At 39.0% G+C, this 14,200-nt stretch overlaps 1 pseudogene; it reads right to left on the bottom strand.

Annotated features, from left to right (window-relative positions):
- Positions 1 to 201: 201 nt before the first annotated feature.
- On the bottom strand, positions 202 to 12,774 carry LOC146611912 (calpain-1 catalytic subunit-like; annotated as a pseudogene).
- Positions 12,775 to 14,200: the final 1,426 nt, after the last annotated feature.

Below are 14,200 nucleotides of genomic sequence, written 5' to 3'. Positions count from 1 at the left end.
TGCTGCACACTCACGGTTCTATCTGTTGTACTGTAAAGTTTCTACTCCTCACAGATTTGTAGTCTAACTCTGCTGCCCTGTTCATATACTGTAAACCTTCACCCAGTGGTTGCATATCATGATTTTTTTTTCATGCTGAAAAACTCTTTTTTGTTTATTTCTTCTTTGTTCTCATTCCTGCAGGTCATCTCCTCTGTCAGGTTAAGTGTACATTGCAATGTACATCCACTGCAATAAAAAATCATAGATTATTAATGTTTCATACCTTAAAATCTCGCGCATGCATGACATGATTCGTTAACTATTTTAAAATGAAGTGTAGTCACCTCTGTTTCCTGAAGAGTCATAGCCTTGCCATCAGACAACTGGTTGAAGATTTCTGTGGAGAAAGACATAAATCCTTATAGTTAAGAAAAAGTAGAAGTTTCACAACTTGTTCTGACTTCATCCTTTTGGTGTCCCGTCAGTGATGTAATGAGTATTTCTGAGTAATTTCTAATTGTAAAGAAAATAAAGAGAAAAGACAGATATTGCAGATATTCAAATCTAATTCAAGTTCCACAGTTGACAACTTTTAACCTTTGAAGAATATAAAATATGTCTACTGTAATTTTCTTCAGTTTTACTTACGATACATGCATTCAAAGCGGAGTACTAGACTGATGAAGCTCTCCAGAGTAATGTGCCCAGACGAGGTGCCGTAACGGAGAGCCATCAAATTCAGCATCTCATCGCTGATCTTCTTTCCTGACCAACATACAGTTCATAAGATGAAGTCAGTGGAGTGTGTATTAGGGCTGGTTGCTACCAGATACAAACAGACACGCTGCTAGACAGGTGGTTTGTGTAGAATATCAAAGCAAGTGCTAATACTTTACAAAAATACTATTTACATAACCTTCAGAACATATTAATACTGAATGTATGATTGCCATTACTGTCTTCATTGTAGAATTTAAGCTGGATCCTGATCTTTTCTCTGCTTTAATGCCTTACTTTGGTATTTTACTAACCTGAGGAATAATCATTTTGGCCACATAGAAGAAGCAGAGACATGTTGCAAATAAAAAACTTTAATATGACAATTTAATTCGTTGGTAACCAGTCATATAGCCCACTTATTTAGACTCTTTAAGCTTGGTTTTTGGTCTTTACCAGCTTCTGGGTGCCACATAGTGTGAGAGCCACCACTACAGAAAGTGACCAAAAATAAGCAGACAGCTAAACACTGAGCTAAAACCTGATACAGAGCTGCATGAAGGGAGAGATTTAAATAAATGATTGTTAGAGGGACCATTGTTTTCATGTTCATTTTGTTTTTCTAAAAATGTTAACTATACCATTGTTTTACATAGAAAATGTGAAAGACTCAATAATCACAGGATAGTTTTGTGTTCCAACAGTATCTTAAAATGGGTTTTAAAATTAAATGTCTACCTGAGGCTATCATAGCATTTCTCAGCTCGCTTAGTGACAGCGTCCCTGTTTTCGAAACATCACAGCGGGAGAAAATTTCCTGTGTGAAAAGCACATAATTAGCGATTATAATGTTAGAATATTTATAATAAGACGTTTGCATGGGTTAGAACCAGTGACCTTCTGCCCCTCAGCAGCACTGGGACATTTCCTGGTTTTAGTTTTTCCTTCCATGAGCAGTCAGCTTGACCACCAATAAAATAACGGAGAAACAGAACAGTGAGGGAGAGATTACAGACAAGCTTAAAAATGAAACAAATCCACTTCAGTTTGTGAAGTTTTGTTACTTTTGCTCGAAGACTGTATATAAAGTCTTGCTTGAAAATGTAAGATAATCTTTGTTTAATTATTTTTTATGTCACATTTTCACATTGTGTGTGTGTGTGTGTGTGTATGTGTGTGTGTGTGTGTGTGTGTGTGTAGGGCTGTATTTGATATTTGAAAATCAATGGTTGACATGTTAAAAGACTTCATAGATAATTGTGTAATAACTACACGTAAATGCATTAGAACATCCGTCGTTATGGACTTAAAGTGATTTCTCTTTGTAGCATGATCAACTGTTGAATGAACTCTGACATTGAGACAATCCTAATATACACAATGGATTAGTCTACAAAAGGAGTAGTCTGGTGGTGTGGGTGAGATAAAGTCAACATCCTGATAATTGTGGCATCCTGAGTATTTTAAGGATCAAAAACAAGCCTCAGAATTCTTGTTGAAGTTTTTTAACGTGTGCTCCCACCTGATTTGGTTTTAAGGCGATATTTAGTTTCGCCAGTAGGTGGCAGTGGCGTCTCAGACAAATGAGAGACTGGCAAAATAATCCCTTACAAAAGTAACGCGGGCCAGTTATTGTAATGGAAGCTGTCAGTGACACAGAACTGCTGTTTTGCTGTGTTTCAGGTGAGAGCAGTATACGAGAACTCTATACATTTATGTAAAGTTGATAGTTATTTAAAGTAACATGTCTGGAGTGTAATTCTTGTTTATAAGGCGTTTGATGTGACCAAAGAAGAGAGTTGATTCACGTTATCCGTGGCTAACGCTAGTAACCTTTGTGCGCTAAGTCAGCGGTCCCCAACCTTTTTTGCACCACGGACCGGTTTATGCCCGGCAATATTTTCATGGACCGGCCTTTAAGGTGTCGCGGATAAATACAACAAAATAAAACTAGTACCGGTACCGAAAAAATTTTACCGAAAATTTTTTCATAACACACGTGAAAAGACCCAGGAAAACCGAGTAAACGATAAAAACGATAACAAAATAACGCTGAAAACCGATAAAAACCCTGAAAACTGAGTAAACGATAAAAACGATAACAAAATAACGCTGAAAACCGATAAAAACCCTGAAAACTATACATTTCACACCTGAGCCTCAACTCTCGCGGCCCGGTACCAGTCCGAGGCCCGGGGGTTGGGGACCGCTGCGCTAAGTGATGTTAGTCTCCTGGGTTAAACTGTTTAACCGTGTTGTTCCATCAGAAATATGATAGAAAACAATTAGCTGGTTTCAGTAAAAGTTATAAGAAATGTTTTGATAAACCAGCCAGTACATCTTATGCTGTGTATTGTTCACTGGTCTGTCATTTGCTCTGTTTACTAAGGGCTGATTACTAAAGGGCCATTACACATAATACCTTACAAAAGTAACGCAGGCCAGTTATTGTAATGGAAGCCGTCAGTAACACAGAGTTGCTGTTTTGCTGTGTTTCAGAGCAATAAACCTCAATGTGCAACTGGATGAACATTATTTCTTGTGTGCTACAGCCTTCCTGATGTCATCACCAAATCTGAAATCATATGTTTCCCAGGTCGCTCCCTTTGTTCAGTGAGTTCTTATATGCAAATGTGACAGTTTGTGTTCAAACTAAATCCTGCTTTCACCTCTGATTACCTGTCAGGTAACCCTGCCTTTGTGTTGTGATGACATCTTTGACATTTACTATGTTTATCTTACCTGGTATGTGACAGCCTTCTTCCACAGACGAACAAATTCCTCATCATTCAGCTTTCCAGTCACAGATGTCTTTTTAAGGTACCATTAAGATATCAGAACTGTGCATTTTTGCATTATTGAGTAAAAGGGCAGGCAGGTTTTGACTTGTACACTGTTAATATGTTTTATGTAAGTGCAGTTATTGTAAGGGTTTGCTCCAGTAAGCAGCTGAAATGAAGCCAATATAAATGCACCCAAGTCAATATGACACTCGAGGATACATCCATCAGAGCTACCATGCTGCGACAGGCATCGATTGTGAATCCTCCAGATTTCAAGTCTCCTAAAAAAGAAAAAAGTAAATCATACTAGGACACTCGGCACCATCTACATGGGATTATTATTTTAACTGTGTAGCCTTTCACTTTTACTGTGCAAACCTTTTAGTATTTTTCCATTTAGGAGCCTCTTGAGCTACTCTGCATCCACTTCTTCATACTGGAAAGTAATCAAAGCTTAATGTGATGGTTGGGTTACTTTTAAGCGTTTCTTATTATCTAACTCATTAAAAAAAAAGCAAATAGACATGTGTCCCCCCCCAAAAAAAGGAACTATTGTTACAAGACACAATCCTTTACCTTGTCAGAATGCTGACGGAACAGTGTCCTTTTACGTTCGTCATCCTCACTCTTTCCCACTGGTGTGTTCTGCAAAAGAGCGGTGCTCTAAGCATGTTTTTATCTCTATATTAATGATTAGACTGTGTCATTCAATCAATGTTAACAAAAAAAACAACAACAACCAAGGTTAAAAACTGACTGAGTATGGGGTCAGTATGGGGTCAGTTGTTCAGAATTAACTCTACCAAATACCAAGGGGTTATTTTCACTATTATTTGACAGTATATATTTCTACTGGATGATGTAACATGATCCATCTTATTCACCTCTTCCAATTCCATATATTCATGACCACTGGAGTTCTCACTGAGGACACAGGACAGATAAAAGGAATGAGTACAACATTTTTTCACCAGCAAGTAAAAGTAGTGTGCAGGATTGTCATTCGGGAGATCACAGGAGCAACAACTTTGTGATAGACCCTGAGGACGATACAGCCATGTGATACCTGAGCACCACAGCACTACAGGTCCACACAGACTGACAGGTCAGTGTACCAATGACACACATTTATAGAATTCCCCATTCAAAATTCCTTCCCACTTGCCCAGCTTTGCACACCCACATAGTAAGAATGCAAACTTTTAACAAATAACAATTAATGATTTTAAATCTTGCAGCATGGTGGCACGGTGGTTAGCACTGTTGCCGCACAGCAAGAAGGTCCTGAGTTCAATTCCACCATCAGGCCGGGGGCTTTCTGTGTGGAGTTTGTATGTTCTCCCCGTGTTTGCGTGGGTTCTCTCCGGGTACTCTGGCTTCCTCCCACCAAAGACATGCACTTATTGGGGATAGGTTAATTGATTAATCTAAATTGCCCATAGGTGTGAATGTGAGTGTGAATGGTTGTCTGTCCCTGTGTGTTAGCCCTGCGACAGACTGGCGACCTGTCCAGGGTGTACCCTGCCTCTCGCCCTATGACAGCTGGGATTGGCTCCAGCACCCCCCACGACCCTGAAAAGGATAAGTGGTAGCGAATGGATGGATTTTAAATCTTTCAAAACAGCTCCGCCATAAGAACTCCATCTATCAGACTTTGCACTCGTATAATCAGTGACAGCACTGCTCAAACTCAGTCTTTTGGTAAAATCCTTCTGCTCTTCTCTCTCCAAAATGCCACTTCTTTACTTGCTTGCTAAACATCTTTTATAGTGCCAATAATACTCTTTACGACACTTAGACGCATAGTTGATGTCAAAAGTTCCCCAGGCAATTCCACAGATGATTGAGAGCATCATCAAAACCTTCCAAAAAAGGCACCTGCTTAAATCAGTGCAGTATAAACATATAGTAGAACTTTTACAACTAGACACAGTCAAAACAGGTTGTATGATATGGATGGGCACCATTGCTTGTCATGTTGCCCGCGCCTCCTCTGCCCCACCCTTTCTGTCAAAAGTAATACCTTTGTTTGAGATTATGTTTATTTTTTAGCATTTACTACCCCAACTTTGAACATTACTTGTCACTACACTATTTTGCCAAAAGACTTGCTTGGAAAGAAAAGCTTCTGGACTTCTTTAAGTTTCCTTGAAGACGTTTCAACAGTCATCCAGCTTCTTTAGTTTCAGTTCACATCAGAGAACTGAAACTGAAGAAACATATATATACATTTAAATGTGTTAATAATGTGTGTTTAAACACTTTTCAGTATTTGCTCTAATTCATCCCAAAGGTGATCTGTCGGGACTCTGTGCAGGCCACTCAAGTTCTTCCACACCAAACTCACTCATCCACGTCTTTACGGACCTTGCTTTGTGCACTGGTATGCAGTTTTATTGGCACAGGAAGGGGTTATGTCCAAACTGGTCCCACAAAGTTGGAAGCATGTCAAAAATGCTTTGTTATGCTGAAGCATTAAGAGTTCCTTTCACTGCAACTAATGAGCCGAGCCCAACTCCTAAAAAACGGCCGCACACGATAATCCCGCAAGGAAATTTCACGACTCGACTTGTTGCACAGATGTCATCCTATCGCCATGCTGGAAGTCACTGAGCTCCTGGGAATGACCTATTCTTTCACAAATGTTTGTAGAAGGAGTCTGCATGCCTAAGTACTTGATTTTATAACCATGAAAATGATTGGAACACCTGGATTAAATTATTTGGACGGGTGAGTGAATACTTTTGCCAGTGTAGTGTATAAGATTGCAAGTATCTTACTGCACGTGGGTCTCTGCCTTGGACACGATGGTCAGGATGAAGGAGGCTGTCTCATTGGGACTGAAGGTGGATGGCACAATCACGTATTCACCAGGCTTCAGCATCATTAACTCCATCACCTCACGGGCATTTATGTAGGATTTAGTGTAGGCAACAAGTTTGCTCGCACTGAAGAAAGAGGCTGGGAATTTCCCGCTGTGTGCCATGTACTGTAATATCAGTTTTAAACAGATATTTAATCTCTTCCGCTCTGTCTCGGTCCTGTTATTTGAAAATTGTGAAATGAAATGTTTGCTGTGGGAAAATACTCACGTTTTCAGGCACCTTAGAGGAAATCACAGAAAAAAAAATTAGATCACGTGAATTATGTCTTTATAAAAGCTAAATGGAAACTAATGATTTAGGAATTGAAGGGTTTTTTGTAAATGAGGCACAAAACTCCCACTTTTCATTAGTTTACTACATGACTTCTACACATGCAGTGCAGAGTACACCAATCTAACCAGTGTGATGGAAACAATAAAGGCTAATCTTTACCTCAAATACAGAAAATCCAATGTAGAGGTTCTGGACCAGGCGTCTATTCCTTTTATCTGGCTTTTGCATGAGAGACACCAGCATGTTGACTTCACCCTGTTTCCCAGCACATTCACTGGATAATTCATCAATCTTGACCCGATACTGTGGATTTGTCCAGAAGCTCTCTGAAAAGCAAAGAAGGAAATCATTTTGGAGTTTTCCATTAATCTATTATTATTATTATTATTATTATTAAGTAAACCTTAACAAGCAGCTACAAGATGATAGACTGACTCCACAGAAATACGACACTTTCTCTTCACAGTTCCCAAATTATTGCAATTATATTTAATGGCTCAGTCACACTAGAGTAAAAATAGCACTTCCTTGGCCTTGGCACCTCCAAGGTCATTGGATAGGCCACATGATATGTTAGGAAGTACCCTGTCTCCAAAAAAAATTATCCTCTGACTACAATCACTGCCAGACTCCTGTGCTTATCTCTGGTTACCATTTGATCATATTTATATGTTTTATTGGTATTTTGAAGCATCAAAGTCACTTTGAAGATGATAACTGACTGCTGGTGGTCACAGACCTGTTCCCGTCTTCGAAGGAACCCTTTCAGAGTCAGTGAGATTGTATGGTCAGGATTTTGGTCACACTGTAGTCTACAAAGATTGATTATAGCGCAAAGGAAATAAATGATAGTTGCAATTAGTTTAGAATTGCTAAAAGGCATGTGGTGCTGTGCAAATGGATGTAGCAAAGAGATCATTTATTTCCATAACTAAGGCATTTAATGAGGCTTTAACTTATTAGAGCTTTTGAATATACCAGGGTTCTTCATGCAGCCTCCAGCAGTGGTTCCTGCAACCCATCGACCTTCATAAATGGAGGTTTTCCAGTGACAGGTAGAGTTTCCATCCAGGAAGTCAGGACACATGCAGCAGATGTCGAGCTCTGAATAGGTCTTACAGAAGTCTTTCAGACTCATCCTTGAAAACAGATATAAATTTAGGTAATAATGAGTTCTGGCAGTTTCGTGATAATGAACGATAACAAAAAATGAACAGAAATATAAAAAGCATGTATTCTGCAACAATTTGTTGATTTAATGGAATCTGCACAAAAGCGTAGCAGCTTTTGTTTAGCAGCTTTCACTGGAAGTCAAATTCTAACTCTATAGACTCTTTTGCCCTCGAATAGCTATTCTATTATTTATATTATTCTATTATTCTATTATTCTATTAAACTATGTTCAAAGAAACTAACTATATAATCTAATTTAACTTTTAAGCATTTGAGCATAGAGATGTATAACACAAATACATTTGAGTACTTAGGGTTAGAAAGCATCTTTTTGTTCTTCTTTTGTTTAATTATGGTAAGAACTTATTATTGTGTAACTAATTACTGTGTTGCATTTGTCACATTTTGATTTTTCTTACCAAAACTCGCCGTCATCATAGACTGCTAGGCACATATCTCGATCTTGAGGACTCACAGTTTGCCACAGAGGTGACCTTTTTGGAAATTTTTCAGAGAAGGAAGAGGAGGCATATGAATACAATATTGTCATATTCTAAACTTTTCAAATTTAAGCTCATTCAAGCTACAACTACTCCTCTCTACTCATGTGGATGACGTGTGGGAAATTAGTGACCTTTGCAGTCAACAAAGAGTCTTTCAGAGCTGTCAGGAGACTTTTTCTTCTGCCTCGTGTGCAAGACAGACCTTGTTTCAATAGTTTCAAACAGAGCCATTAGAGAATGCCTCCAAACCACAAACCACACCTAAAATCATCAAGTATTTCAAAATAAGAAACTCTAGAATAAAACCTTCAAGTCCTGTCAAAACTTGCCATCTGTGGGGTTTTTTTCTTCACTTACATAAGAAGTTCATAATTAAGAGATTACGCTGATAAGAAACCAACACAAAAGCTTCTCATGGCTCTGATCCACATATCCTCAGCTATCCTCAGCCCTTCCTTGCATGCCTAAAAATGTATTTATAATAATGCATTTATATAGCGCTTTACAGGGCCCTCAAAGCGCTTTACAATTCCACTATTCATTCACTCACTGGTGGAGGCAAACTACAGTTGTAGCCACAGCTGCCCTGGGGCAGACTGACAGAAGCGAGGTTGCCATATCGCACCATCGGCCCCTCTGGCCATCACCAGTAGGTAGGTGAAGTGTCTTGCCCAAGGACACAATGACCGAGACTATCTGAGCCGGGGTTCGAACCGGCAGCCTTCCAGTTACAAGACGAACTGCCAACTCTTTGAGCCACGATCACCCCTTAAGTTTATCACTGAGGAAATTACTAAAACAAAACACACAGGACTTCTTGATACTTCCCTGTGAGCATAATATATATATATATATAATGCTATTCCACCACTGCTAAATTATCTCAGTATTTTTTCTCCTGAGGTACAAAACCAGAGAAATGGTGAGTGCAAGATGCTCTAACCGATCACTCCAGTCTCCATTCCACTCTCCGTGGCCCCAGGGATTCCACAAACGCACCAGGTTCACCATCTGCCCTCGGCTAATCATCTGCACACCAAAGGAAACCACATTTGTAGTTTCTTTAATAAAAAAAATACACTGCTTTACAGTAAATGCAAGCTCGGTACCTTTATTACCTTAAAATGAATGAAATTAATTGTTTGCTGAGGTAAACATCATTAGAAACTTAAAAACGTAACTCTTGCTAATAGAACGTTAACAACCACTCTATTTTAGTTTGCTGCATGTTGTATTATCTTTTAAATAAATTCCAGACCTTACCTGTTTAACACCTGTGACAGCGTAAGCATGGCTTTGGACCAGCCCATTTGGTAGTACAATGTTTTCAGTTGTCTCCTACAAAGAATTAACACATGTAAACATTCCAAGTTCAGTTTAAATTAGCACAACTTAAGAAAAATATCATTTTGCTTTTGAGTCTTGCAGGTAATAAATAGTGAACACACAAGAACGAGCTGAGTTGGCTAATTGGCAAATTTTAAATGAAAACAAAATCATATTAGCAAACTTTGGCTTTTCAAAGTAGTAAAGAACCAGTATATTGTTGCTTATGTTAGCATTACTCGTGTGTCAGCAAATTAAATTTCATTTAATAATAATGGATTGGATTTATATAGCGCTTTTCAAGGCACCCAAAGCGCTTTACAATACCACTATTCATTCACACACTGGTGGAGGCAAGCTACGGTTGTAGCTTGTTCAGACTGACAGAAGCGAGGCTGCCATATCGCGCCATCCCCCTCTGGCCAACACCAGTAGGCGGTAGGGTAAAAAGTGTCTTGCCCAAGGACACAACGACCAGGACAGAGAGCCCGGGGATCGAACCGGCAACCTTCCGGTTACAGATACGCTTCCCAACCCCCTGAGCCACGGTCGCCCCATGTATTTGCTCATACAGTAGGATATATCAACATTATTTGGAAAACAAACAGCTTCTTAAATTCTTGTGAAGGTTCAAACGGTGCAAGATTATCATACATCATATGAGACGTGCTTCTGCTGGATTAAGTGCTTTCACTCATCATGAGAGTAAACCATCTGGACAAGTATTTCAGAGTCTAATGTATCAGTAGCTCTCTCTGTCTGAAAAGACTTATCCGTGTAGTTACTGTTTGAGGGGCCAAACAAGATCCTGTGGAGCCACTTATGGGTCATTAATTAATTAAAATAAACTACATGATGAAAAAGGTGAAGATTCTTTCATACAAACAGAAATGCAACCCACAAAGTATTGGTACTGTTCTGCTGTAATTTAAGGTATTTAGAAAGATAATACATGCAAAACACTGATTATACTTTAATTTGAATTCTGATAAAAAATATCTCTAAAAACATGATCGTCAAAAACATTTACCAGTGTTTTCTTTTCACAACATACTATGGCTCTGAGAGTGGTTCACTCTTGCATTAACATGTACGGGATTTTCTTCATTCTATTAAACTGTACTGCTTTCTAGGTATTGCGCTTAACTTCAGGGAAACAGGGCGGTGCTGTTTACTTTAATGTGACAGGTAGATTTCCAGCCGCTGTGAATGGGGGAGTTATCAAACCACTTTCTCAAAATGGAACAATCCCAACACAGTGTTTTTATTTTTCTGCTGGGAGAAGATAACTCTGAGCTAAGAGCTATTATTCTGAAGGTTCTTTTTTATCACCCGATCTTTCAGTAAGACAGACACCCCTGACTGTTTTCAAAACAAAGATTACAAGGCAGCATGTTGCTTTATGTGGTGTAAATCAATGCTTACACCCTGTGGTGTCCCACAACCCATCAGTGACTTGGATTGACCAGCTCGACACATCATTTCCCACAGGTCTGGAGGGGGCTTTGACAGATCAATATAAATGTGGACCCCACCAGTGAAGTCTACCAATGCCTCGGCAGGAGTTCCAGCATTCATATCTGTGTAGGAACCACACACCCTGAAAAAAAGTGGATATATTGTTATTTTTACTGACAAATAACTCCCACAAAGAGCACTGTAAACTGAGAAATAACACAGGGTTTTTACATACTTTGCATAGGCTTTTTCCAGCAAAGCTGGCCAAAATTCAGTTGGATCTCTGGAGTGGACAAAAATGAGTCTGCCATCAATTGTTGGTAGTTTGTCATCAATGATGACATCCACCCATTTTCCAAATCTCCAGAACTAAGCAGTTGAGAGAGAAGAGAAAGCGAAAAGGTTTTATGCATTGTTTAATGCAACCTGCTTTTAGATATTTATCTTTGGCAATGGCAGAATATCAAAACAAAAGACTCGTAATATTTCAAGTAATTCCTTAAACAACTTTAAAATGTACAGACAACATTTTACCACTGACTTTTCAATGGTATGAATGATATTATGGTACTGTATATACCCTGAAGTGGAACAGTCCACAGTAATCCTCGTGAAAGTTTTGCTCAAGTGGAACAACTTGTCCAAGGATGTGATTCTGAAATGTCAGAGCTCCAATAGAGGCAATAAACCAGCAGTTTTCTGTAAAAATATGTAGTTGAGTTGTCAGAATGATTTACTGTGCAGATATCGCAGTAGTAATTGTGCTGATTATGGTTAGATTGACACAAAGAAGTGAAAGAATAAGTATACTTACTAACCCAACCTTGACCAAAGTCGAACCTGGACACCCCGTCAGCAACAAACGATGGATTTGGAACAATTTTCTGAAATAACAAAACAAACTCTTATCTTTATGGATTATTGTTATTATTTCTTTATTATTATCATCATTATTATTATTGGGCTTACTGCAACAAAAGTTATAGAAGTTAAAGAAACATTAACAATCATTTGGCAAATTAACAGTTGGTGTTTCATACAGTTTTGTCTTTGTTTCCCTTGAAGAAATACTTCATGCAGCTAAAATGTGCATCCTCGTTTGTGGTTGGTAAAGCATTCAGGCACACCATGAAACAAAGGTTCCAATAACCCAACGTACAAATGAATTAGCAGATTTCTATGCTTCATGAAGAGCCTTAACTATCTAGATTTGTAGATTGTTAGAGCATCGGCGTGGTGGGGGTATGGCCTTCGGCTCCACTGCAGAGGAGCTGCAGAGCTGGACCGATTGGTGTGATCAGTTACACTGGCACTGCCCACCAAACCCAATGCCCCACCACTCCTCTGCAGCAGAGCCACAGACCACACCCTCTCCTCAAACAGCTTTCATGATTATATGTACTTGCATTTGGGGTTTTCAGCCAATGCAACACTCACCCCTGGTCTCAGCCACACCACTCGGTCAAGGTCAGAAGGCGTCAGTATCCCATTGCCGATTGAATTTCTGTCAGGGGGAAACATCTCATCGATGTACCTTAGATGTTGGATGAGACAGTACTGTTTCAGCTGGTGGAAGTCTTGGTTTAGGAACCTCTCGGGGTTGGTGACAGTCCCGTAGCCATTTTTCATGTGGCGTGCACTGATGATGTTCATGCACACACCTGGAGGAGGCATAGCTGCAGGGTTTGAAAGCTGTTGAAAACAAACATTAAGAAGTGTAAAGATTAGCTTTAATTCTCATTACACAAACTCGTTTTTCTTCTTCGACGTGCCCAAAGGACATCACTAAGTAGGTGTACTCCTTTACACAAGAGTCTTTTACATAAGACTGTAAAGTATTTTTCAGCGTTAATAATGTAACAATACCAACACCACATAACTGTTACAAAAAGAGGTAAAAAAAAAAAGTGTAAACCAAGCTGCTTAAGAATGTTTACAGTACGAGTACAGTACCTTGCCTTACCTCAAAAAGCTAGACAGCAGTGACTGTGGGTGGAGAGAAACTCTGCTGTTTTTATCATACCTGTAAATGCCCGAGGCTACTTCTGTCAGCACGTGATCGTAATTCAATAAGCCCTCCCTGATCTGTTTTTTTTTACTGGTACAGCTGTCTGTTGTTCACGAACGGAGAGAAGAATAGAAGAAATGCAGACATTTACATGATTAAAAGCTTCCAAGTCAGTCAACTCTGCAAATATGCAAGTATCAAGTCACAAAGCATGATTATTGTAATTCACTTTATTTTGGTCTCCACTCTACCCTTCTACATAGATTACAGACAGTCCAGAATGCCGCTGCACACATTCTAACTAAAACTAAGAAGTTTGCTCACATCACTCCCGTCCTTGCTGATCTGCACTGGTTGCCTGTGAAATTTCGTATTCAATTTAAAATTCTGTTGCTTACTTTTAAAATTACTAATAACACAGGACCAAGCCATCTTAAGGAACTCTTAAACTCATATGCTCCTGCGAGGGCTTTAAGATCATCCTCACAGTTATTGTTGGTTCAGCCCAGATCTCGTTTGAAGTCTAGAGGTGATCGAGCGTTTGCTCTAGCTGCACCTGAGCTGTGGAACAATCACCCGATTGGCATCCGGGCGTCTGATTCTATTCAATCTTTTAAATCACGGCTTAAAACATATCTGTTTGAACTTGCTTTTTCTACCAGTTAAATCCTGGCCTTGTTTGCAGTGAGTTATTCTATTAATTTTTCTGTTTGTCTTGCGTTGTCTATGTTCTCTATCACTGTGTTTGATGGTACAGCTTTACTTTGCTATAGCTATGTGCTATAGTTTACTCTTATTAGTGGTTTTTACCTGTGAACATAATTCCACACTTATATGACTCTGATGTTATAGTGTTAATTGTTTTATTGTTTTATTCTTTTATGTAAAGCACTTTGGCATGCCCTTGGCTTTTAAATGTGCTCTATAAATAAAGATTGTTGTTGTTGTTGTTGTTGTTGTTGTTGTTGTCCAAGAATGATTAATGATAAATGCAAAACCTAATACGGCAAAGATGGGAAAATAGCTCGGTTTTGAATCCAGGGTTTGAGTTTTTGTGAGTTCATGGTTGCTTTTGTTTTGTGTTAGGGGTTC

The sequence above is a fragment of the Diplotaxodon limnothrissa genome, linkage group LG19 (assembly GCF_057381915.1).
Source record: "Diplotaxodon limnothrissa isolate DT_005_m linkage group LG19, D_limnothrissa_male_GT1.1, whole genome shotgun sequence".
In the NCBI taxonomy this organism is placed as follows: domain Eukaryota; kingdom Metazoa; phylum Chordata; class Actinopteri; order Cichliformes; family Cichlidae; genus Diplotaxodon; species Diplotaxodon limnothrissa.
The sequence above is the reverse complement of the archived record's forward strand: the minus strand, read 5'-3'. Positions and strand labels throughout refer to the sequence as shown.